Consider the following 23178-nt stretch of genomic DNA (forward strand, 5'->3'; position numbering starts at 1 on the left):
GAGAAAAGAAAGAAACAAACAACTAAATGACTGAACAAATGAAACAAGAAAGACGAAAGAAAGAAAGAAAGAAAGAAAGAAAGAAAGAAAGAAAGAAAGAAAGAAAGAAAGAAAGAAAGAAAGAAAGAAATGGAGGAGGGGAGGAGAAAGGAAGAAAGGAAAAGAAAAAGGAAGGAAGAAGAGAGGGGGGAAAGAAGGAAAAAAGAAAGAAACAAAGAAAGAAAGAGGGTTACATCCAGAGAAAGGGGATGAGGCTAGAGGTCCATGACACAAAGGTTAGGACAACATGTTTTATAGGAGATTTTTTTTAGGGGACATCCTTAATCAGATCTATAGGTTAGACTAGAGGTCACAGAGCCCCTTGACAGTTCTGAAATTCTGAGTCTCTGATGCTCTGTATGTTTCCAAAGTTAAATGACAAAGGAAGCCTATAATAAGTGCCAAATAAGGGGCCTATACAACAGCTCTTCAGCTTACATAAGTTTATACAAAGGAGTCATCTTCCAAGCTTCAATCTAAATGTTTGTTTCTTTTGACAAAGACACATTCATTCCAGATGGTTGCCTACTATGCCTGGAGGGGCTGGACATAGAGCTCGATATTCCCAGGCAGATTTTAAAGCCTTGGTTTAGACTAGGAAGCAACATGGCTAAAGGAGAAAATGTTTTGGACCTAGAGCCAGGAGAGAAGAGGTTTGGACTGGAAGCCTGCCTCTGACACTGTGACCCTGGGCAAGTCACCTGACCTTTTTGAGCCTCAGTTTCCTATCTGTTAAATGAAAATAATAATAGAAAAACTTCATAGGATTGTTGTAAGCATTAGCTGTATATAAAGGACTTCATAACTTTAAAGACTTAACTTTTAAATTTTATAACAGACATTTTTAATATCTTAACATTTTTAACACTTGAAATGTCTGATGTTATTAGAGGAGTTTGGAAAAGAGAAAAGTTGGTTGTCAGGTTAAGTTAAATCAATCTTAGTTTCATTGAGTCTATATTTCAGGTTAAGGGATTCCATCAACAGTTTGACCATTGAGTCCGTGCTTAAGGGTCTCTCTTTTTGACATTCCCTGTTATTGGGTATATTCTTGCTTTCCTTTATAGGATCTTGGATTATCATGAAATAATATTGTGATATCTGGAAGAACAGTCTTTAAATACCCCCTCCAACACATTTTAGCTATGTGACTCTAGGCAAGTCCCACAAACTCTCTGGGTTTCTATTTCATCTAAAAAATGGTGGTAATAATGCTTGTAATGACAATCTCATATGATTGTTTTGAAGCTATAATAAGAAAATGTATTCAAAGCATTCTGCAAAGTTCAGGCTAAGAAGGAAATGTCAGCATTTTAAAAAAAATGCCCATTTCTTCTCTTGTGACCTAGGTAATGCTAATACCCCAAGTCCCTGCTCTCATATTTCCACTTCTGCCTTTTTTGGGAACTATACCTAAATGACAGTCTCATTTGTCTTTATAAATGAAGTTCTTTGAGTCAATTCAGAGCCTGAAAGTGGAAACAGATTCATGTTTAAAGCAGACCTGTATGACCTCAGCAGTATAGCCTGGACTTTTGCACCAGTCATCAATACCCAGACAAAGGAAATGACTCATTTTTTAAGAGGAAGTACTAAAATTAACAAAAGAGATACTGAGAAAGAATTCTCTTTCCATATACCCAATATTCTGCAAACAAACATAGAAATAAATGATACAGCATTATAGTTAGACTTCAGAACCATATCTTTGGATTCTGACTTTGCTATTCATTATTAGAAGTTAAAATCCTGGATTTTTAATTCTAAATTTTCAAAAAATAAGATCCTGTTATTTTTAATGATAGAATAATCAAATCTCCAATGGAAACACACTCCCTTTTTCTGTGGGCTTTCTGGAAATTCTCTTCAGTAACATTTATATAGATGGGCTTTGAATAAAACATTAACATAGCTATTTTATAATATAATGTAACTGTTATAATCACAATTTCAAACAAGATCACATTTCTAAAAATGATCCTTAATGGAAAGAAGATGAGGAAAAAACTGGAGGAAAATAAGTTTATATAAAATCAATGGCTTATCCTGTATTTAACACAACTGAGTATATACATTAAATCTTTCTAGTTTCCTCTATCATTTGCTCACAAAGGCAATTTTTTTTAGGTTTTTTCCTATTTTTGCAAAGCAAATGGGGTTAAGTGGCTTGCCCAAGGCCACACAGCTAGGTAATTATTAAGTTTCTGAGACCGGATTTGAACCCAGGTACTCCTGACTCCAGAGCCAATGCTCTATCCACTATGCCACCTAGCCACCCCCAGAAAGGCAATTTTTCAAAAACATTTATTCACTTTCAGCTTAGAGATTCCATGGATATTAGAAGAGACGGAATGAGCACAGATAAATAGTTTAAAAGAGTAAGTAATTCAGGGGCAGCTAGGTGGTGCAGTGGATAGAGCACCGGCCCTGGAGTCAGGAGTACCTGAGTTCAAATCCGGTCTCAGAAACTTAATAATTACCTAGTTGTGTGGCCTTGGGCAAGCCACTTAACCCTATTGCCTTGTAAAAACCTCCAAAAAAAAAAGTAAAGAAAAAAGTAACTCATACAAAAACATACCCTGTCGATTGCAATCATTCAATAATTGTCCCTGATTTGATCTAAATAGTTTGGCATCTAGGCAGAGCCAGAAGTTGATTCAAGAAGGAAGCTCTACCTTAAGAAGAAGAAAGAACTTACCTCAGTTCAGCTCAATAATCTTGGCCCTACTATGAACAACAGACCCGGATGCGAGCTTGGAACAGATCAAGATGGACAGTTTGTTCACAGTTAAACAAAAAGAAAATAGAAGGAAAAGAATATGAGGTTCTACCAAGAGACTTAGAGGACCAATTGGATGCATGAGACCAGGCCTTGTGTGATAGGGAGCCCCAGTGATGTTTTGAAGCAATTTAGGAATTCTAAGTAGCGGAACTAAGGAGGAAGGGGCTATTTGGCACAAGAGACTTTATTTATGAAGACTCCAAGGTGGGATGTGGAAGTCATATGTGGGAAACTATTGGATTGGAGTGGAGAGAATTTGAAGACAAGTAAAAGGATATAAAACATGGAAAAGGATAGAGGGGGCCCATTGTAAAGCGCTTGGAATGCCAAGAAGACCACTTCATAGTTTATTCTAGAGCAGGGATTCTATATTTGGAAACTGTGAACTTGTCTAAAAAACACACATTTTACACATAGGCATAGACAGACACCAACACAAACATGTGTCTGTATATCGATACAAATATGTGTGTGTATCATACAAACATGCATTCATATGTATAAATTATAGACCAGTAAATAAAAATTTTTCTCCTCTGTGTGATCTTGCATATTTTATTTTGTGACTTTAAAACATGATTCTGAGATGAGATCCACAGGTTTCACTAAACTACCTAATTACCTAGCTGTGTGGCCTTGGGCAAGCCACTTAACCCCATTTGCCTTGCAAAAACAAACAGACAAATGAACAAAAACTAAACTAAAATAAACTAAAATAAAAAGGCTATTCCATACCACAAGGCTAAGGACACCTTTCTCTCGACCTTTCTCTGAGATATAAAAGGAGCCACTGAAGAATTTTGCATTCTGAGATCTGTCTTTTAAAGTCTCGATTTGGCATCTAGGAAGGAGCTAGATTTGAGTAGGAAAGCAAAAATGAGGTTTTGTTCCAAAATATGGGGTTTTTATTTCTAAAGAAGAGTGACTTCTGCCTATATAGTTAGTGCTAGTATACTGATTGTGTGAAATCCAAACAAGATGCTAACTTTGTGACCTTTAAGAGGAGTGATTTGAAATTGTAAGAAAAATTCTTTGCTTTCACTAGAATAGATTATTTAAACATTTTTAAACATTTTAATTAATATTTAAAGTATTTTTGAAAATTTTAAAAAATGATTCTGAAATCTCTTATTATTAATAATAATAACAATGGTCATAATAAACCATATTTGCAAGTCACTTAAACTTGCCCCCTTTTGTTTTCTGCATCTGAGAAATGAGGAATGAGACTTCTATGATAACTCCCATTGTTACTTTTCACCTCCATAACAGACAAGCTTAGAAATAAAATTGGTATGTGCTTGATGAATGGGAATATGAAAGCAGAGAGGAGAGCAGGCCTCAGCAGATGGAGTAATAGAAGATATTGACAGGCTTTGAGATTGTCTCATAGGAAGACTGGTTACAGGAGCTGGGAATATTTAACATGAAGAAGGGAAGATGCAAAGGTGATATGTGCTCTGTCTTAGAAGAGTCGCCTCCGGCAAGGGGGATTGTAATTCTTTGGCTTGCTCTGTCAGCCTAAAGTGAGCTTGTATGATCAAGAAATGGGTGTAAATTGATAGAGAAAAAGATGTTTTGAGTCAGTTCCAGGAAACCCCTTCTGAATAAAGAAAGCAGATTCCCCTCACTGAAGCTTTCCAAGTAAAGGTTTCATGGTCCCTTATCTGACTGGAACCCAGGTGGGTTGGATTTTATGACCTCCAGCTCCAGAACTGGCATCCTTTCAGTATCTTCAGCTTGACCGTGAAGTCTGTCTCAACTCTGTGGTTCTGTAATTCAGGTTTTGTAGTCCCAAGGGTTTAGAATTTTGGCAACCACCTAAAGGGGACATTTCTCACTTCCTCTTTCTATCCTGCTTAGTGAAGGTTTTTCAAAAATGAAATTGTCATTTTGCAGGTGTCCCAAGAGTCCTAGTGTTGTTTTTCAATGAACAGTAAAATCTTTGAGCCATTTTCCTTTTTAAAAACCTGAGGAATTTTGTATAGCCTTGATCCATTTTTATTTTTTAAATCTTTCAAAGTTAACATGGTAGTGCCAACATTCCCCTTCTTGTCCCCTCCTGAATTTCCTTCTTCTCTCTTTTGCTTATTTTTAATGATTCATTGATTCTCTTTTTTTTTACTTCATTTCTTCTGTTATTATTAGTATCAATCTCATTCACTCTAAATTTCCTCCAAAATTAATAAATAAAAGCCATCTGTTGTATTGTATTATTCTGATTCGTGAAAGAGTAATGCTAAGTGAAGAATCTGGTCTCTTGAAATGTGTTGATCATGGTTTTTCAAATGAACGTCAGACTCCAGAAGAATTTCAGGTTGCTAACCTCCAGGTGGGCAGTTCTATTCTACCCCTAGCCTAGCTTTAGACGGTTGTGTTGCTCATAGGGGAACCTTCCCTGTAGCTGCCCACTGACTTCTGTCAACTGAAAGGAACCATTCTGAGATCATGTTTTAAATGACTGAAAGATTTGTTGGCTATTTTACTATGAATCAGGGGTGTTACTCATCAGTTTGTTCTCTTCTTATAGATGTCCAACACTCAAAAGGGAGATACCACTTGGATAAACCTTGCACAGAGAGTAGCCGATATCATGGGTTAGCCGTCTAAAGCTGTGAAGGGCCTCAGAAACTATCTAGAAGGAGCACTTCTTTTTATAAATAAGGAACCTGAGGCCAAGAAGGGGCAAGTGACTGACTTGAGCAGGATTATGCCACTCTTAATGATTCAAAATCTGATTTCTATTGATTTCAAATACAGAACACTGTACCCAAATGCTTTCATTTCCTTTCTTGTCTTGATGCTAAATGAGTTTAACTTATTCTCTTTTAACCTTTACTTTCTTCCATTCCCCCCAGTCATTCATACTGGTCATCATCACCCAAGAGGAATGTACTTCTCCTCATTAGAGCTGAGGCTTCTAAAGTGATCCTAAGACATTTCTTATGAGTGGTCTCAATCCCCCTGATAGGCAAGACCTACAATTCTCATTATCCCCATTTCATAGATGCCAGACCTAAGGCACAGAGAGGTAAAAAGTGTTTCCACAGTCACATTTGAAACTTATTTACGTGGCGTAGTGGATAAAGCACTGGCCTTGGAGTCAGGAGTACCTGGGTTCAAATCTGGTCTCAGACATTTAATAATTACCTAGATGTGTGGCCTTGAGCAAGCCACTTAGCCCCATTTGCCTTGCAAAAAAACTAAAAAAACAAACAAACAAAAAAAGAAACTTATTTACTCCTGACAGTGATCAGTATTCTTGCTGGTACACCAAGCTGAGTCTTATATTTCTTAAATGCTCGTTTTCATGTTTGTAAAATTATAATTATAATAACTGTCATTTGTATTTACCTATCTACCCTGTGAGATAAGTAATGCAAGTATCATTATTTCAATAGGCAGAATGAAACCTCTCTCTCTCTCTCTCTCTCTCTCTCTCTCTCTCTCTCTCTCTCTCTCCTGAAAATTCTTCAGCAATATAGAAACATAAATAAATCAATCACCACGAATTATCAATCACCTGCTTATTATTTGCCAGTCATTGTGCTAAACACTGAGGCTACAAAAGGGACACATTTGCTGCCATAAAGAAGCTCACAGAAAATCTTCTGAGGAACAGAGATATTAAGGAATTTATCTGTGATCATACAGCAAGGATGTGAGGTGGAATTCAAACTCAGATTTTCTGGCCCCAGGCCTAGAGCTCAATCTACTTGGTGAGTTGGGGACGGGAACAATAAAGTGACCTGACATTTAAGGAGAGCCCATTTTTTTCTATTATATGCAATCCGTGGCCCTAAATCTGTCTTTTTTACCCTATCCCTGAATCTTGGTAATATCCTTCATCATGCACAAGGGGCCTGCATTCCTGAAAAGGATAGTAACAATTATTTTATTTCATGGTTACTGGGACAGATTGGCACCTTCTCAAAATGTATATAGTTCTAGAGAACTGTCTAGAACCCTGAAGATCACTAGAAACCCTGGGTCACATGCAGGGTTGGAAGCTGAGTCTTCCTGATGCTGAGTCCAACTTGTCATCCACTTTGTCACAGTTCCATTTCTTTTCTGAAAAGACATGGAAATGGAGGTTGTGTGAATGAAAGGACACATGACATGGACCAGGACTGCCCAGGCCCTGGTTAAAGGAGTTCCCCAGGGAACATTGTGCAATGGAGACCTTCAGAATGGTCACATTTCTATAGATTACATGTTTAAAGGAAACTCTTATGTGTCTTTGGGAGAATGCTTGTTCTTGTTATGACATTTTCCCCAGTTTCTTCTGGGTAAACATCAGTAGTGACAGCACCAGAAACAGTGGCAAGAGTCAGAATCAGGTTTTCAAAATGATTTAATACCTAATTTCATTTAATCCTCACTACCATTTATTCAGAGAGGTAGGTAGTACAGCGGATACATGGAAGTCAAGAAGACTCAACCTCCTGAGTTCAAATCTGGTCTCAGACACTATTTATGGGATCCTAGGTAAGTCACTTCATTCTAGTTTGTTCCCATTATCCTCATCTGTCAAATGAGTTGGAGAAGGAAATGGGAAACCACTCCAATATCTTTGACAAGAAAACCTCAAATGGGAACACCAGGAATTGGAAATGACTTAAAACCATTTGATGAGGAAGGAACTTTAAGTGTTAGTCCCACTTAGGGAGAAATCAATCAATCAAAAGTATTTGTTGAGCACCTGCTAATGTGCTTAGCATTGGACTAGACTCTGGAGATACAAAGAGGGAAAAACAGCAGCCTTGTTCTTAAGAACCTGGACTTTTAGTGGGGGGTGAGAATGTGTTCTTAATAAATATATAATCTATGCAAAATAAGTATCAGATGATTTGGGGAGGAGAGTGTATCCACTTGGGAAAAAGAATAGATCAGTAGTAGTTTCCTTTAGAAAGTGGTCAGAACTCAACTTTGAAATAAAAGAAGGCTTCTTAGAGGGAAAGGAAAGCAAGAAGAGTATTCTAGACTCTGGGGAGTTAGTAGGAAGACAAGGAGATGGGAGAAGGAAGATGGAGGGTCATGTGAGGAAGAACCAGAAGGCCAACTCGGTCGGATCTCACTGATATGAAGTGACTCACTCTTAGTCCCGGGAGGGACATTTGAATTTAATAGGTCTTGGGTGGAAACAATCTGCTAGATGTCAGCAAAGCCAGTTGATACTAAGTAGTTAACTTGTACCATGAGTTGAGTGCCTCCTAGAAGGATCTCTCCGGCTATATTTTGCTCTACTCTGTTTCCATAACAACAGACTTGTTCCCATGGAGAAACAAAGATGAATTCTTGGAGAAAAAATAAAAAATGAATGTTGAAGACATAAAACTTCACTCCGTGGCTTCAGTTTCTCAAGGACTGTTGGAGAGGAGAATTGGCTACAAACAAAGAAAGCAAACATACACTTCATTTCCCTGCACATGTCCTTTAGTTTCCTCTTCCTTGGAATTCTAGCCCCCCCCCCCCTTCATGGAGTGTGGTGAGTTTGCTTCTTTGAGCAGAAATTTGAGGGGAAATTTTTCAAAATAATTTTAATTCTGTTTTGTGTGTGTACGTTTTATATAAATCTACATGCTCATAACATATATGCTCATTCTTATGCTAACGGTGTTTAGTAGTGCTGTATGTGTGTTTATAGTTTGAGTATTTTAAGAGTGATTTACAGTAATATAGAGGTAGCAAGGCATAGTAAAGACAGAACAATTGACATTTATAGACAGAAAAACTGACTTCAGGTCTTGTATCAGACTTGTCCCAAGTCTGATCCTATGGCCATATTACTTAACCTCTCAGTTCCCAGGCAACTAACTGCAAGAAAATAAACTATTGATCATTTGCTGATCGATTTTATTGGGAGAAATTTCCATAGCCCACACTAATAAAATTTTAGTTAGAGAGGGAAAATAAAGAGGTAGGAGAGCTGGATGGAATATAGTGTTCTATCTGGTTGAACTCAGGACCTGAACTGCAGGCCAATACTTCCTGGCTGGGGGAGCTTAAGAAAATCACTCACCTTCTCTGATTTTTTTGTTTCTTCATCTATAATATGGACTAAACCCTTTCTTCTTCATAGGGTCTTGAGCAAAGTGCTTTATAAACCTTAAATCACTTTTGAAATGTGGATTTATTTTCCCCCAAACACTCCCTTCTTTTTTTTATTTGTATATTTTAAGAATTCCTGGAATGCTAACAAAATTTCCAGTAAATTTGTTATTAAAGTCAGCTTTTCAAAATTCTACATCAAAGCAATAAGACTGTGAACAAATACATATAAACATTTTCCAAGAATGTGCTAAATATCCTTTGGCTCATATAACCATCTTCAACAAATAGTTAATATCGTTTAACTTATGGGGGAAAAGAATTCAAAGAATGACTGTAATGTTCCAAGATACTTGGCATCATGACATAGTCCTCCACTAAACCAACCAGATTTCCCTTAATGGATCTGGGACATGCACATTTGCATACATTTGCATACTTCATTCAGATGGTCCTAGGGACAAACTGAAATGAAGTGAAATCCAGGGGCTGCACTGCCACTTCTTCCTGTGCCCCCCTTCCTTATTCCACCAATTACTGAATTGACTCACACACTTTTCCCCTTCTCTTTGTGTCCATTGTTTTCTGTTACCATGATTTCTTTGCTGCTCTTTCCTCCCTTTCCTCTCCTTTTCAGGTTTCCTTGCCTCCTTTGTTTGGTCTTTGCTGTCCTCCTACACTTGCTTCATTTCTATTCTATTTCCCCTCTTATTCTTGAGATCTTCTTTGTTCCATATGACTTCATATATATATAAAATATATATTGTATATATATGAGTGTGTATATATCTATTTATATTATATATATATTTAGTTTCTTAGCTTCAATTTCCCCAGCACATAGAAAATCGACTGTCACTACCCCTCTTATCTTGAGAGTTTTCTAAATGTTTTCTAATTCTTTTCATCTCAGGGGAAATTTTTACATTTATTTCTTCTTTGTTCCCCTTCCTTTCCTTCCTTCCACATTCATATACTTTCTCCTCTATAGGACTAATGTATCTCTATCCTTCACCTCCCTTATATAAATTTATAAATATAAACCAATATTAAGATCTTCTTTAACATGATAAAAGTATTAATAAAGTAAAAGTCATTTCTGGGTCACAAAATGAATCTGGGAGAATTTTTTAGAAATATCTCTCATTTCTGAGTGTTGCAAAATAGCAAAAAAGAAGGAAGATGAGAAGAAAGGAGGGGGAGGAGGAGAAGAAGCAACAGCAGCAAAAGAAGAAGAAATATGAGAAATATGATGTGTTCTGTTAATTGATAAAGAACAAATTCTTTATGACTGACATAAACCCCAACAATATCTTTGAGAACTCAACAAATAATCTCTAAAAGTCTTAGAGCATTATCACCAATATTGTTCACCTTCACCTAGATGTAAAAACAATCCATAAGAAGGTTAAGAGCAAAGGTTTAAAGATGTCCAAATGCTAAATCCTCATAATCTTCAATCTATTTGAAGTGAAAAGCCCCCATCATATAATAAGGTAAAGAAAATTGCTGTGGAAACAGGCTGAAGGATATGTCAGTCCCATTATCCTATCAGTTACTAGATTTTTCTCAGAGAGATTTTTTCTTTTCTTTTTTCCAATTACATGTAAAGATAACTTTCAACATTCATTTCAAAAATGTTTTAATGACCTGTGGATGATAGCTTATTGTCCAAAACAGAATTCAGAGAAATAAGCATTTGAGAGCTGGAAGAAATCATTTAATCCTCTCTGATCATTTTATGTGCAGCACATGCTCTACCCTGAAGTTACTTTTCAATCCTCCATTCTGACTAGAGGACTAGGTTTTCAGAGATGAACTGCTATTTGTCTCCTCAAAGAGTATGATCAAATCTCTCAACTAATATAAACATATTTCCTCTCTTTCCAGGGAGATACCAGAGTCATATTTATAGCTAATGAACCATTAAGACATTTTCTAATCTATTGAATGTATTATGGCTAAGTAAAATAAGGTGATGTCTTTCAGATAAGGAAACAGAAACCAAGAAAGAATGCCCAAGATCACACAGGTAGCTAACAAAGATCAAATAGGTCCAAATATTAATATGGTAAAGATATTACTCCTGTAAAACAAATGGCATTCTTAAAGTTCCATCCTCCATGAGACTTTTCCTTGCAAACCAGTTCTTACTTCCCTCTAGCGTCTTGTCTCCAAAATAGTGGTGTATTTACTTGAAAGGCAAGTATATTGAGCACAGGAAATAGAGCTAGAAAACCCTGAGTTCAAATTCTCTACATGAGAATTCTCTACTTGCATTTGTATTCCTTTGTATCCAGAAACACTGGTGCTTAATAAATGTTTGCTGACCAATTAATCCTCAGTGAAGTCACATTGGCTCTTCAGAGGTACTGCCATGGCCCAACTGCCACAGATTTCAACTGAATATTATTCTTGGACTTTCCATAGGTCAGGAAATTTTAGAAAGTAGGAAATATTCCTCCTTAATTTTCTGTGCTTAGCATAGTGTCAGCAGCAAAATTAGGGTTAGGGTTCCGGTTATTCTCAGAATCAACCACAAAATATTAAGTAGACAAAGAAGGAAGTTGTCCTGTGCTCCTGGGGGACCATTCCTATTGACTTTTTTTCCAGAGAGGGAAGAAGGAGATGCCTGAAAGGAAGGGGAAAGACCAATGAGAACATAACCCCATCCAAAACTGCGTCATTATACCCAATTCCATTCCATGTCATGTAAATTGCTTTTGTGTATTTGTCTGTGTATGTGTAATTTTTGTTTCTTAAAGGAAAAAGAGTCTTGACTCTCCAAAATCCAAAGTGAGAACAGAGTAAAGCAACCAGGATGGTGAAGATCCTTGAGATCTTGTCATTTGGGATCACCTAAAGGATTAAGGAGGATGTTTAGACTGAATAATAAAAAAAACATTTGGAAGAGTCATGAAAGATGGCAGTTTCCAATTGAAATGCAATTCAAATCCAACTTTCTAATTTTACAGATGTGAAAATTTAGAAACTCCTGGTTTATTAAGTTATTTGTTCAGGTCAGAGAACCGGCAAGCAAGTTTCTAAAGCTGATTCTAAATGCAGTGCCCAGTCCACTATAGAATGACACCTCTATCCCCAAGAGAAGACTGTCTTCTTTTACTTCCTTTATAATGTCCAGGACTGGATATCCAAGGAGCAAGAGTTCAATAGATGAGTATTGAGAGACTTATCCATAGCCTGTAACCTTGATGAATTGGGAAATGATATTCAAAATTAATAGGAGTTACCAGACTCCTAATCAAGAAGGGATGTATAGTTGAATAAATACACACACATACATATATATTTGTATATATTTACTAGATAAATAAATCCAATATGAACTTGAAATTGTGTTCAAGAAAGAATAAAAAATGACTTTTTGAATGAAATGTAAATCTTAAACAAGGAAGCTTGTCACTATTCTTTTGACAATTCCTTACATTTATGAATACAAAAAAGGCCACAGGAGAAATAAAAACCTATTCAGTAAAGAGAAATGGAGCATGAGGAGACAGGCTGAGTCATTCAGTGGTTAGAGCACCAACCTTGCAGTTAGGAGGACCTAAGTTTAAATCCAGCCTTAGACACTTAATTATTACCTAGCTGTGTGACCTTGGGCAAGTCACTTAACCCCAGTACCTTGCAAAAAAATGAAACAAAACAGGAAAAGAAATGGAGTATACCTTACAAAAATCCCTTTCTAAGCTATTTTTAGATATTCCCCAATTTTCCTCTCTACAAAGTCAAAAGACTCATGATGGATTCAATTCATAAACCTTCATTTGAAGGAATGATGAAAAGACAGACAGACAACCTACATGCACATCAGAGAGGATGTCAGCATCTGGTAGATGTGAGAATGAGCAAGGTAATCATCTGTTTTTCTCTCTGGGGCCTTGTGTTGTCCTTCCTCAAGCTTCCCATGATATGATGACTATTTGGACATGTCTGACATCTTTATTGCACCCTCCAAATACTTGGCATCATTTAGCTGGAATATGGCTTGCTTTGCTTTGAAGATTAAAATAATTATTTAAGAGTTCAGGATAATTAATGCCATAACTCAATTTGAGTTGAAATTATTTTCCCAGGGCTTATATTAATCCATATTCATGATCAGGGACCCATTATTTTAAAAATAAGGTCCTAATTGATCATTTAGTACAAATTAAGATTGTGAGTTGCCTTTCAGGGCCTATTTTGGTTCCTTTCAGTTTTTGTGTACAGCATGTATCTGACTTCAAAGACCCATTTTTAGAATGCTTTCTTCCAGAGATCATCAAAATCCTCATAAAAATAGAATGAGGAATTCCTAAGCATAGCTCTTGGTTGCCACCTAAAGGTCTCTTGCTTTGCTTCTAACCAGACCTACTGTGCATGCATTCTGGGTTATAATCCCTAACTGTTTTAGGCAAACTGTCCCACAAACAATAGGGACAAAGGGTTGACCATGAGCTAAGGGCTTTCCTGTGGAAGCCACAGATTTTTCCCACTTGACCCCAAAGAGTTAAAGGAAAAACAAGGGACAGAATTTACAGTGACACAAATTTCAGCTTTCTGGCAAAACAAAATAAGGCTTGTTAACAATTACAGGATGATGGATGGCCTCAGGATGTGGTGAATTCCCCTTTGCTGGAGGTCTTCAAGAAAAGGCTGGTTGAAGACCTGTCCAGTAGATTGTAAAAGGACTCATGTTCCCATGTGGTTTGGATTAGATCTAACCCTGCAGAGGTTCCTTCCAACTCTGAGACTATATATATTTTTTTAATTTAAATGTATCAGCCTCCATTGTCCTTATAAAGGGGTTCAAGTCACCAATCTGTCTACTATAATGATGGTCTTATTTGATAGTAAAGCTCATGGTCATCTCTGTGCTTTTGATTCATTCAAATATTCATTGATTTAATGGTGGAAGGAAACTTAGAAGAGATCAATACCAACCTTTTCCTCTAACCCTCATTAATAAAATGCCAGTAATATAGCAGGTGTTTAATAAAGATTTATTGATTGATGAACAGATAAGGAAACTGAGGCCTAAAGAGTTTTAATTACTTGCTCAATCTTACACAGTGATATGGATTTAGACTTGTCTTCCTCATTCTAGAGATAGCCCTCTAACTACTGTATTACCCAGTTAGTCTGTTAATTTGCCAGATCTTTCTTGGCCATGAGTTTCTTGGGGGATGCAAAAGACTTGTGACTTGCTTCCAAGAAAAAAATAATAAGCCCTTAATTAATAATGAATATTACTTAATGATATTATAGTAAATAATGTGTATCAATATATTGTATTACTAATAGTATTACATTATACAATGGATTATATTATTAATATTCTTGTGCTATATTATTAAGGATCATTAAAAAGCTAATATAATGAATTATAATGCTATAATGCTAGGAGGCATCTTCATAGCACTTTCACAATTGCTGAGCATCATTTCATTATTCTGTAATAAACAATAATTACCAATATGTTATTGATTATATCCAACTCTTATCCAGCAAGTGTCTGGCACCTAGTAGTTCCTTAAGAAATGCTTATTGGGGTGGCTAGGTGGCATAGCGGATAAAGCACCAGCCCTGAAGTCAGGAGTACCTGGGTTCAAATCCGGTCTCAGACACTTAATAATGACCTAGCTGTGTGGCCTTGGGCAAGCCACTTAACCCCATTGCCTTGCAAAAGAATAAAAAATAAAAAAAATAAAAAAATAAATGTTTATTGACTGACTGAATTGAGATAATAAACTAAAAGCCATAGCTACCTAAAGTAATAATATGATAAATGATACTATTATATGAATAGCTGATATTGGGAGAGCACTTACTCTAAGCTTGAGTTTTTTAATTTAAGTAGCAAAAAATGAGCAACTTTTGTTTTTCCTATTTTTATTAATACTATCGTAGATTGTTTGGAGCAAATCTAGAAAAAATTGAACAAAGAGGAGTATTTCCCAATTCTACATTTCAAATTTGCATAAGTTAGGTCCCTAAAAAGGTTGCTGGAATTTCTAGATCATTCATGACATACTTGAAATACTTTACTTTTTTTAGCTTCCTCTTCCCTGCCCAGAATTGTTCTAATTTTGACCCAACCAACTTGCCTACTTTTTCTACTCCCTTCAGAAGAAATGCTAGTTTGGTGTCTCCACCAACAGCTGGCTCTACCTGCCATTCTGTTTACTTAAAAAAGGAGCTGAATGTGATACCTGTTCCTCAAATGCAGCAATTAGGGAGGTTCCTTCATGGCATTCCAACTTGCTTCTGCCATACATGGGGCATGTTTTAGCACAAATTGACTTGACTTTTTACGAACTCCTTTATGTCCTTTACTATTATAACCTGACAGCTACTGTTTCCATCTGACTTCTTTCTTACTTTGAAAGGAAGACCCAAGGTCACACAATTAATGAATATCTGAAAATAGATATTCAGGTCTTCATGGCCTCAAGGTGTTTTCCATCACTCCAATGAGGCAAGGATGCAGAATGACCTAGAGACAAGCAACATTTCTCATCTTCCAGGCTAGCTATCTCAGGATCTTTATCATTGGTAACAGTCATCTCCTAAATCCTACCTGTTTCTGAGTTTTGTTTCTTCTCCCTTCACAAGTCTCCATTGTATCCTTGTCTCTCCATTCAATCACCATCTTGGTTATCACTTTATGTCTATTGTAATAGGGTAATAGCCTTCAGATTGATCTTCTCTCTACCGTTCTTTCTGTCCTTTACCCAGTTCCTAAAGTGATCTTAAAACAAGTATGACCATGTCACTTTCTTACTCAATAAATTCTAGTTGCATCCTAATACCTTTAAGATTAAATACCAAATTCACAGTCTGATCCCATTCTACCTTTATAATACATATATATCACATGTTTATAAAAATTATAAATATATCATATGTTTATAAATATCATAAATATTCATATATAAGCTTATGTTTTTGTAGGTATGTAGGCATGTATTCATGTGCATATATTCAAGCAAGCATTTATATATTCCTATATATGTAATCATGTTTATGTTTATATATTCACATGCATGTGTATAATATGAATATATAGTGTGATTCTATTTGTATAAATGTATGTGTACCTAGGTGGGTATTCAAGTTATTCCTCATGTTTGGAGAGTTCACCTCTCTGGGTCACTTCCCCTTTAGGCTTTGTGATTGCCCCTCTGAGATTACCTCCCATTTGCCCTGTAGAAATAATGAAAATATCTAATTATTTGCTCATTGTTCCCCCCCATTAGAATGCTCTTTGAGGGCAGGCTTAGCACAATGCCAAGTGTTTGCTGACTAATTTAAAATAGATTCAATTGGTTTCCTCCGTAGATCCCTAAGACATCTAAAATAAAATAAGAGCATATTCAGATGAATTTATTTCATTACTCGGCTCACCTCAGCTAAAACACTATCATTTGCTCAGCTTATTGTTCCTCCCCTGTTGCTCCACCGAAGAAAGAACTCAATCATAAAAGCCTTTTATCCATTTTCTTTCTTATAGATAGACATGACACAGACTGTTATTACATTAAATACTTCGTTACCTGTGCCTGAAAGTCTGTCTTTGTCCTTTGTTCCAGAACAATACCCTAGTGTCAGAGGTTTTTCTTTAAAACTAGTACTTTTTACTTTTTGTTTTAAATTGCACAATGACAAAGGTTTATTTCTTACATTTTGCACACTAAAATGACTTTATATTAAAGATACTTTAGTAAAAGAAAAAAAAAAGGAAGGAAGGGAGAACAATTCCACTCACCACTTTATATTATTGTATGTCTTATATTTAAAAGATGCGAGACTGAATTCTCTCCATTTTCTTCCTTTCCCTCGGAATGGAACTAACAAACTGTTTCGGCACATATTTGGAGAGAGTGGAAGGGAGATCTCTAAAGGGTCACCTAGCCATGGATTCTCTACTCATGGATCTTCCCAGCAGTCAATTCATCAACAGCATTTATTAAGTGACTTCTCTGAGTCAGGTATGTTTGCAAGATATTAAGAAATGAAATGAATGTTACCCTCCAGAAGCTTCCATTCAATTGAGGGAACAGTCTGAATCCACTTAGAGACACATCCACTACATACCAAATAAATGCAAGATGAGTTAGGTTGCTTTCATTTCAAGTGTGGAAAACCACCAGGACCAAGGTGCAGAACTGGCAGCTGTTTGTCATAAGTAATTTGTCATAATTACTTATTGTATGGGAACTATATTGTATGGGAAAAGGACATGGAGGAAGATGATCCATGCAAAAAACAAACAATTTTTTAAAAACTCTAAATCTGGAAAAAACCCTTGGGGGGAAAAAACCTTTGATATGCTAAATAACAATAACTTTAATATTTATAAAAGCACACGCATGGCCGATTTCCCTTAATTCTCACAAACCTGTGAGAAATGTGATATGACTATCCACATGTTGCAGGGAGGAAACTGAGGCTGAAAGAGATTGGCTTTCCTGCGGTCACACAGCTAGAAAATGGCTGAAAGTGATACCATTATCCACATTGTGCAGGTGAGGAAACTGAGGCTGAAAGAGATTGGCTTTCCTGGGGTCACACAGCTAGAAAATGGCTGAGGTGGGATCTGAATTCAGATCCTTCTGTCTCCAAGTACATCACTGGTCCTCACTGATGCATTCCACACGTATATAGCAGCAACTCCAAACCATGGACTTCAGTGGTGCCACCAGGTCGCCTTATAATAATGAGTGGCTAATTGGCTACTTGCCAATCTCCTATACCAAACCCAAGACTGAAATGCAACAAATTGCTTTAGTAAAACTCTCTGACACAATTTTCTGTTATCATGCTAATAATATAATGTGGGGGGTCCAAATTCCCAAATGTACTCTGGAGAATTAATACTTCAATAATACTTTTTTTCATCATTGGGCCACTCAGACAGGATCAAAATTAAAATGATAAAAATGATTTGACTGGGGGCGAGATTTAAAATCATTTAGGATATTACCAAAAATAGAAATTCTAAGATTATTCAGTGTGAAAGAGATGGGGGGGGAAGCTTTTGCTTGAAAGCCAAATCCTATAAAACAACCAAAGAGAGGAACTCTGTGATGTTAAAGAAATCTGGGGAAAGGGGGGAGAGGGAGGAGGAGGGGCTAGGAATTGTTCCCTGGCTAGTTTTGTTTTGTTTTGTTTTCCAGTGGGATGATAGTGAGGTCAGGGACACTGCCAGGATAACACAGGAATCAAACAAGACTTTGTTGATGAAGAGGGTGATGGGGGGGGGGGGTGTTGAGAGGTCCGTTTCACCACATTCTTCCTGTATCAAGCATTACTTGCCCCTTTAGTATCCAATACTTCTGGGGGGGGCAAGAACTGGAAATTCCGTTCACGTTTTCTCCTGCGCTATTTATGATATAGTTGTTCAAAAGCACAAGATGGCCTTTTTTCTCTTCTCACCTCCTCCTCCTCTCTGTCCTGAGCTAACCTCCTCCTTTTCTCCAAGAAACCTTATCAAGCCCAGTCTCTCCAGATGACTAACCATCAGAGCAGCTGTTTTGTTTTGGTTTGTTTTTCTTTGTTTCTTTCTTTTTTTTTTTTAATTTTGACCAAATAAACTTCCTCTGGGCTGAGGTTTCCTTTTAGCTAATCCACCATTCAAGCTTTTGTTGACTTTATCAGCTCATCTGGTTTAGTTTTAAATGTTTCATTAATGTTCATTTTCTAAGTTTTTCATTCAATATTTATCCATAAAGTATGACCTCAGGTAATATATAACAAATGGTGTCACGTGTACAACACATGCAATGTCTGTTTGATGAATGCTCTTAAAAATCTAAAATGAATTCAAGGGAATTAGTTTGATCCAAATCATGATCAAAGACTTTAAGAGATGATTGATTTAATGGGATCATAGATTTCAGAGTTAGAACTGACCTCAGAGCTTATCTAGTCCAATCTCAGTATTTTACAGTTGAGGAAATCAAGGCAAAGATCTGCCTATGATCACACAGGTAATAATTGGCAGTTTTGTTTTCATTTTTTAACCCCAAAGTCAGTGCTCTAATCAAGGAATCTTGCTACCTCAGGTAGACATTCCCATCAACAAGGCAGATGACAGCCCTTTCCCTCCTTCATTATTCAATTCCTTGTCTTCCCATAAATTCATCACAGGAGTTGTACCCCTTACTCTCAGGTCAGCCTAATTTTATGCCTCAATTTTATTTTATTTTTTTTTTGATGTCAGAAAGGAAATAACAAAATATAAACAGGCTCCACTGGTTATATCTTATACTTACCACAAAACTAACATTGATTTTTTTGATTGCTAAATTTCTTTGCCTGCCACAGTCCTGTTTGATTGTAATGTGCTATATCTGGCTTCCATCCACTGTCACCTCCTCCTTCTCCAAATAAACCAATATTCCTTCAAACCATCCAATTCTAAAGAGAATTCAACTCTCTATGATTCACAGACATGTAGCGACACATTGGGAGAAGATTGTAATTAAAAGATGGATTTTGTTTTAAGATGTAATTTGGGTTGGTTATATTAATTCATTAAGCTCTGATTATATATATATATATATATATATATATAAATGTAAATTCATAAACCTCTGATATATATATATATATATATATATTTAAGAAAAGAATACATATCAATGAATTGCTGATGTTTTATGGGCCATATTTTTGGCAAATTCCCTGCTTCCCATATTGTGACCTTTTCCAATCTTTTGGAATTCAATTCAGCTCCACAAGTATTTATCTTCCCCTCTGAGAGATTTTATGAACCAAACCCCAAATGATCTGACACTTGAGTCGCCTCCAGCTGTGATTACATAGGTCAGATCCAGAGACTTTTCTTAAATTTATCTTCTGAAATGACATTTATGTTGCTAGTTCCTCTACTTTAAAAATTAAGAACAAGTCAAGAAGGGGCCAGAAATAGGCAAAATAGGAATGAAATACATACATATATATATATATATATATATATATATACATATATATACACATACATATATATGTGATTTCATAGGATGATGATAATGATGATGATGATGATGATGGTAGAATTATATAATGTTTTAAGTTTTGCTTTTTGTATGTTCACTTATTTGGTCCTTGCAACAATACTGAGAGACAGGTATTATTATCTCCAATTTACATATGAAGAATCTGATGTAAATCAAAGTGAAATATCTTCTTCAGGGTCATACAGTGATAGACAAGAAAGCTGGCATTTGACTTTCTGACTTCCAGTCAATTCTCCTATATGTCTATTAGAATGTAAACTTCTTAAGGGCAGGAACCGTCTCTTTTTGTCTTTGAACCCCCAATACTACCATGGTGTTTAGAAAATGGTGAGTATTTGATAAAAGCTTGCTGATTGATTATATCACAAAGTCAAATCAAAGTCATCTTTAATTATCACAATTTCCTCCTCCATTAAAATGGAATTTGATGACTCTATTCATGATAGTAAAGCAAAGTTGGGATATACAAAAAGATCATTCATAATTCACATTGAGCAAAAAAATGGGAATTTTCCATTTAAAAAAATTCCATCTCTCTATGCTTTTGTAAATATTCCATGGCAGTATAACTAACCTTCTCAGCTTAAAACTTAGCCTCAAATAGCTACATAAATATGAGCAGTCCGCCCCTAGGCTGGATTTCTTGCTAATTAAATAGAAAGGTAATTTTAGAGTATGCCTATAATAATCCTTAATTTGAATTGAAATTGTCTTTGTGTCACACTTCCCTCTTGATCTTTTCCTAAACCTTCCTCCTTCCCTCCACCTCTTAGGATATCTGTTGGCTTCTAATGTAGAGCTTTGATGCCTTGGTCTATATGACATCATTTTTCCTGATCTCAGACTGAGATGTCAAAGGATCAGGATTGGAATTTCAACATTTCCAATGAGTTATTGCTGGGTGACCTTGGGTGAAATATTTCACCTCTCAGAACCTCATTTCCTCATATATAAAATAAAGGTATTGGCATCATAGAGAACTTCCAACTCCAAATCTATGACACTATGAAGGTTGGCAATTTTTTTAAAACAACTTCCTCAAAGAAAAGAGATCACTCTGTGCTAACCATCCATGTAGCTAAGGTTCTGTTCAAGCCTGCTTTCAATTACATACTTGAACTCTGTCAGTCTATGGAATACATAAAACATTTCTGAGACTTGGAAGAAGACTCCAAGGAGTCTTTCTCTAGGTTGCCATCACCCCCTTCCATAGATAGATAAAGTCATCCTCTCTTCCCTTCTGAGGGCCAACAATCACATACAGAGGCAAAACTAAAGAGATCACTTTGAATTGTGACCCATTTGGATGTCCAATGGGACACCAGTCCATTCTTTCCCTAAGATCAAAATTTCTCTATGTTACTCTGCTGTCATGACTACCATTCTTGTCCAAGGCCTGGTTACCTCAAGTCTACATGGGACCACAGGGCAAAAGTGGAATGAGTCCTCAATTTGCCTTCAGAGGATTCTAGTTCAAATCACTCATTTGTCATTTACTACTTGTGTGGTCATGGGCAAGACATTTAACATTTGTGGTTCTCAGTTTCCTTATTTATGAAATGATGAAGGATAGTGTTCTAAACATGGATACCCTAGAAAGAGTTATGTTCACCTGGTGGGGAGAAGTCAGTATACACTACGTACATACATACATACATATATATATATATATATATATTTATATGTATATAAATATATATATATATATATACATATACAGTAAATTCAAAGTAATTTCAGGTAGGATGGGGGAGCACTAAGAACTGGGAAATGGAGTTGAATGAGATTTTACCCTTAAACACTTTGTCTTCTTTTTTGCCATTATAGAGACTGAAAGACCAACTTCAGCCTTGTCAAGTTCAATCCTGTCATTGTGGAATTCTAAGAGTAATATTGTTGGATGCCATCTTGTCTCTCCAATTATTTACCAACTCACCACTACTGTTGTAGACATATTGTGTCTTCACTATTATCTGGACGCACTGGGCTTATTCTCACAGTCATGCTTTGCCTCTGCATCCTCCTCTTCTTGGAGCACTGCCCTCCTTAGACTCCTGCTTTCCTCCACAATTGACTGTTTTCACTAGTAATTCCAGCCAGTGATATTCCTTCTTCTCCATGATAGCCCATCGAACCCAGACTTTGGATCATACATTTTGGGCATGAAGGGTAGCAGAAATGAATGTGTCTCTCAGGAGAGTCATTCATGAGTGGGATGACCCTATATGACCTGAATAAGTAACCATCCTAAGTACTGAATAGTTCATTTATAGTTGGCTCTTTTTCAGGTAAGGTAGCACAGGTGTAAGCAGATAAATATTGATTATTTTTTATTTAAAATTTCTCCTTTATTTTGTCAATTAGTGGTTGAAATATTTATCTGCACACAGGTTGGGATGTCTCCAGTGAAATGGTTTCATTTTTTCCCCTTTATTTTCTCGATGTCTACAATAGTTGGCATTTCATATAAGAGCTTGAAGGGATCTCAGAGGCTACCCAGTGCGACCCAATCGTTTTATAAATGAAAATGCAGATGAAAATAATGAAACTCAGAGAACCTATGACTTTCCCAAGGTAGCAAGGGCAAGAATGAAGTGCTAAATTTGACCGCATGTCCTTTAATTAGAAAGACAAAGCTTTCCTTCTGCCCCAGGCTATATTTGTGGAATTGCAGATGCATTTTCATCAAATTAAATTATTAAAGAAAATGATGTATATCATAAAAGTGAACAGAAAAGTGGAGGGATGATTTTAGGTTTATCTTTGTAATCTAGTGCTTTTCCTAAAGTAAGGAAGGTTTTCACAGATTTCTGAAGATCACTGAAATGAAAAGTAAAAAAGGCCAGGGCTGCTGAGAGTGAAGTAGGATATATAGATCTCATTTTACAAATGAGCAAAACTGATATTCAGAGAGAAGTCTATAACAGTGTTTAGATACAAAAGGTTGAATTTGGCCATGAGTCCGAAACACTTCATAATACTAAGTTGTTTCTTGAAAAAAACCCAAAAAATTGTACTCTTGACTGAGGTTTTCTTCCACCTTTTTTATTCCTGTTCTTGTTCTGAAAATGAGTCTTTTCACACTTTTCTGACACTATGAAAAAATAGGTGGAGGAAAATTAATTCCACCGATGGGACAGCGGAAGCAAACGGTCACGTGGGATTTAGTTTCTCTGGAGAGTTTATTAGTTCTTTGTTTCTCTCCTGCTAATTAGCCTCAATAATACAAGTATTTTGGTTCTGACACATACGGGCCTTTTCCTCCCTTCTTCCTCTTAG

General features: G+C 36.3%; 1 long non-coding RNA gene across 4 annotated transcripts in view; it reads right to left on the minus strand.

Annotated features, from left to right (window-relative positions):
• The window catches only part of LOC141494350 (uncharacterized), a 78990-nt gene that overhangs the window by 51056 nt on the left and 4756 nt on the right, over positions 1–23178 (minus strand). For all 4 annotated transcript variants that reach the window (XR_012470410.1, XR_012470411.1, XR_012470408.1 and 1 more), the window contains one exon: positions 15456–15626. This is a non-coding gene — a long non-coding RNA (uncharacterized LOC141494350). The remainder of the gene's footprint in view (positions 1–15455; positions 15627–23178) is intronic.

The sequence above is a fragment of the Macrotis lagotis genome, chromosome 7, assembly GCF_037893015.1.
Source record: "Macrotis lagotis isolate mMagLag1 chromosome 7, bilby.v1.9.chrom.fasta, whole genome shotgun sequence".
Taxonomy (NCBI): Eukaryota; Metazoa; Chordata; class Mammalia; order Peramelemorphia; family Peramelidae; genus Macrotis; species Macrotis lagotis.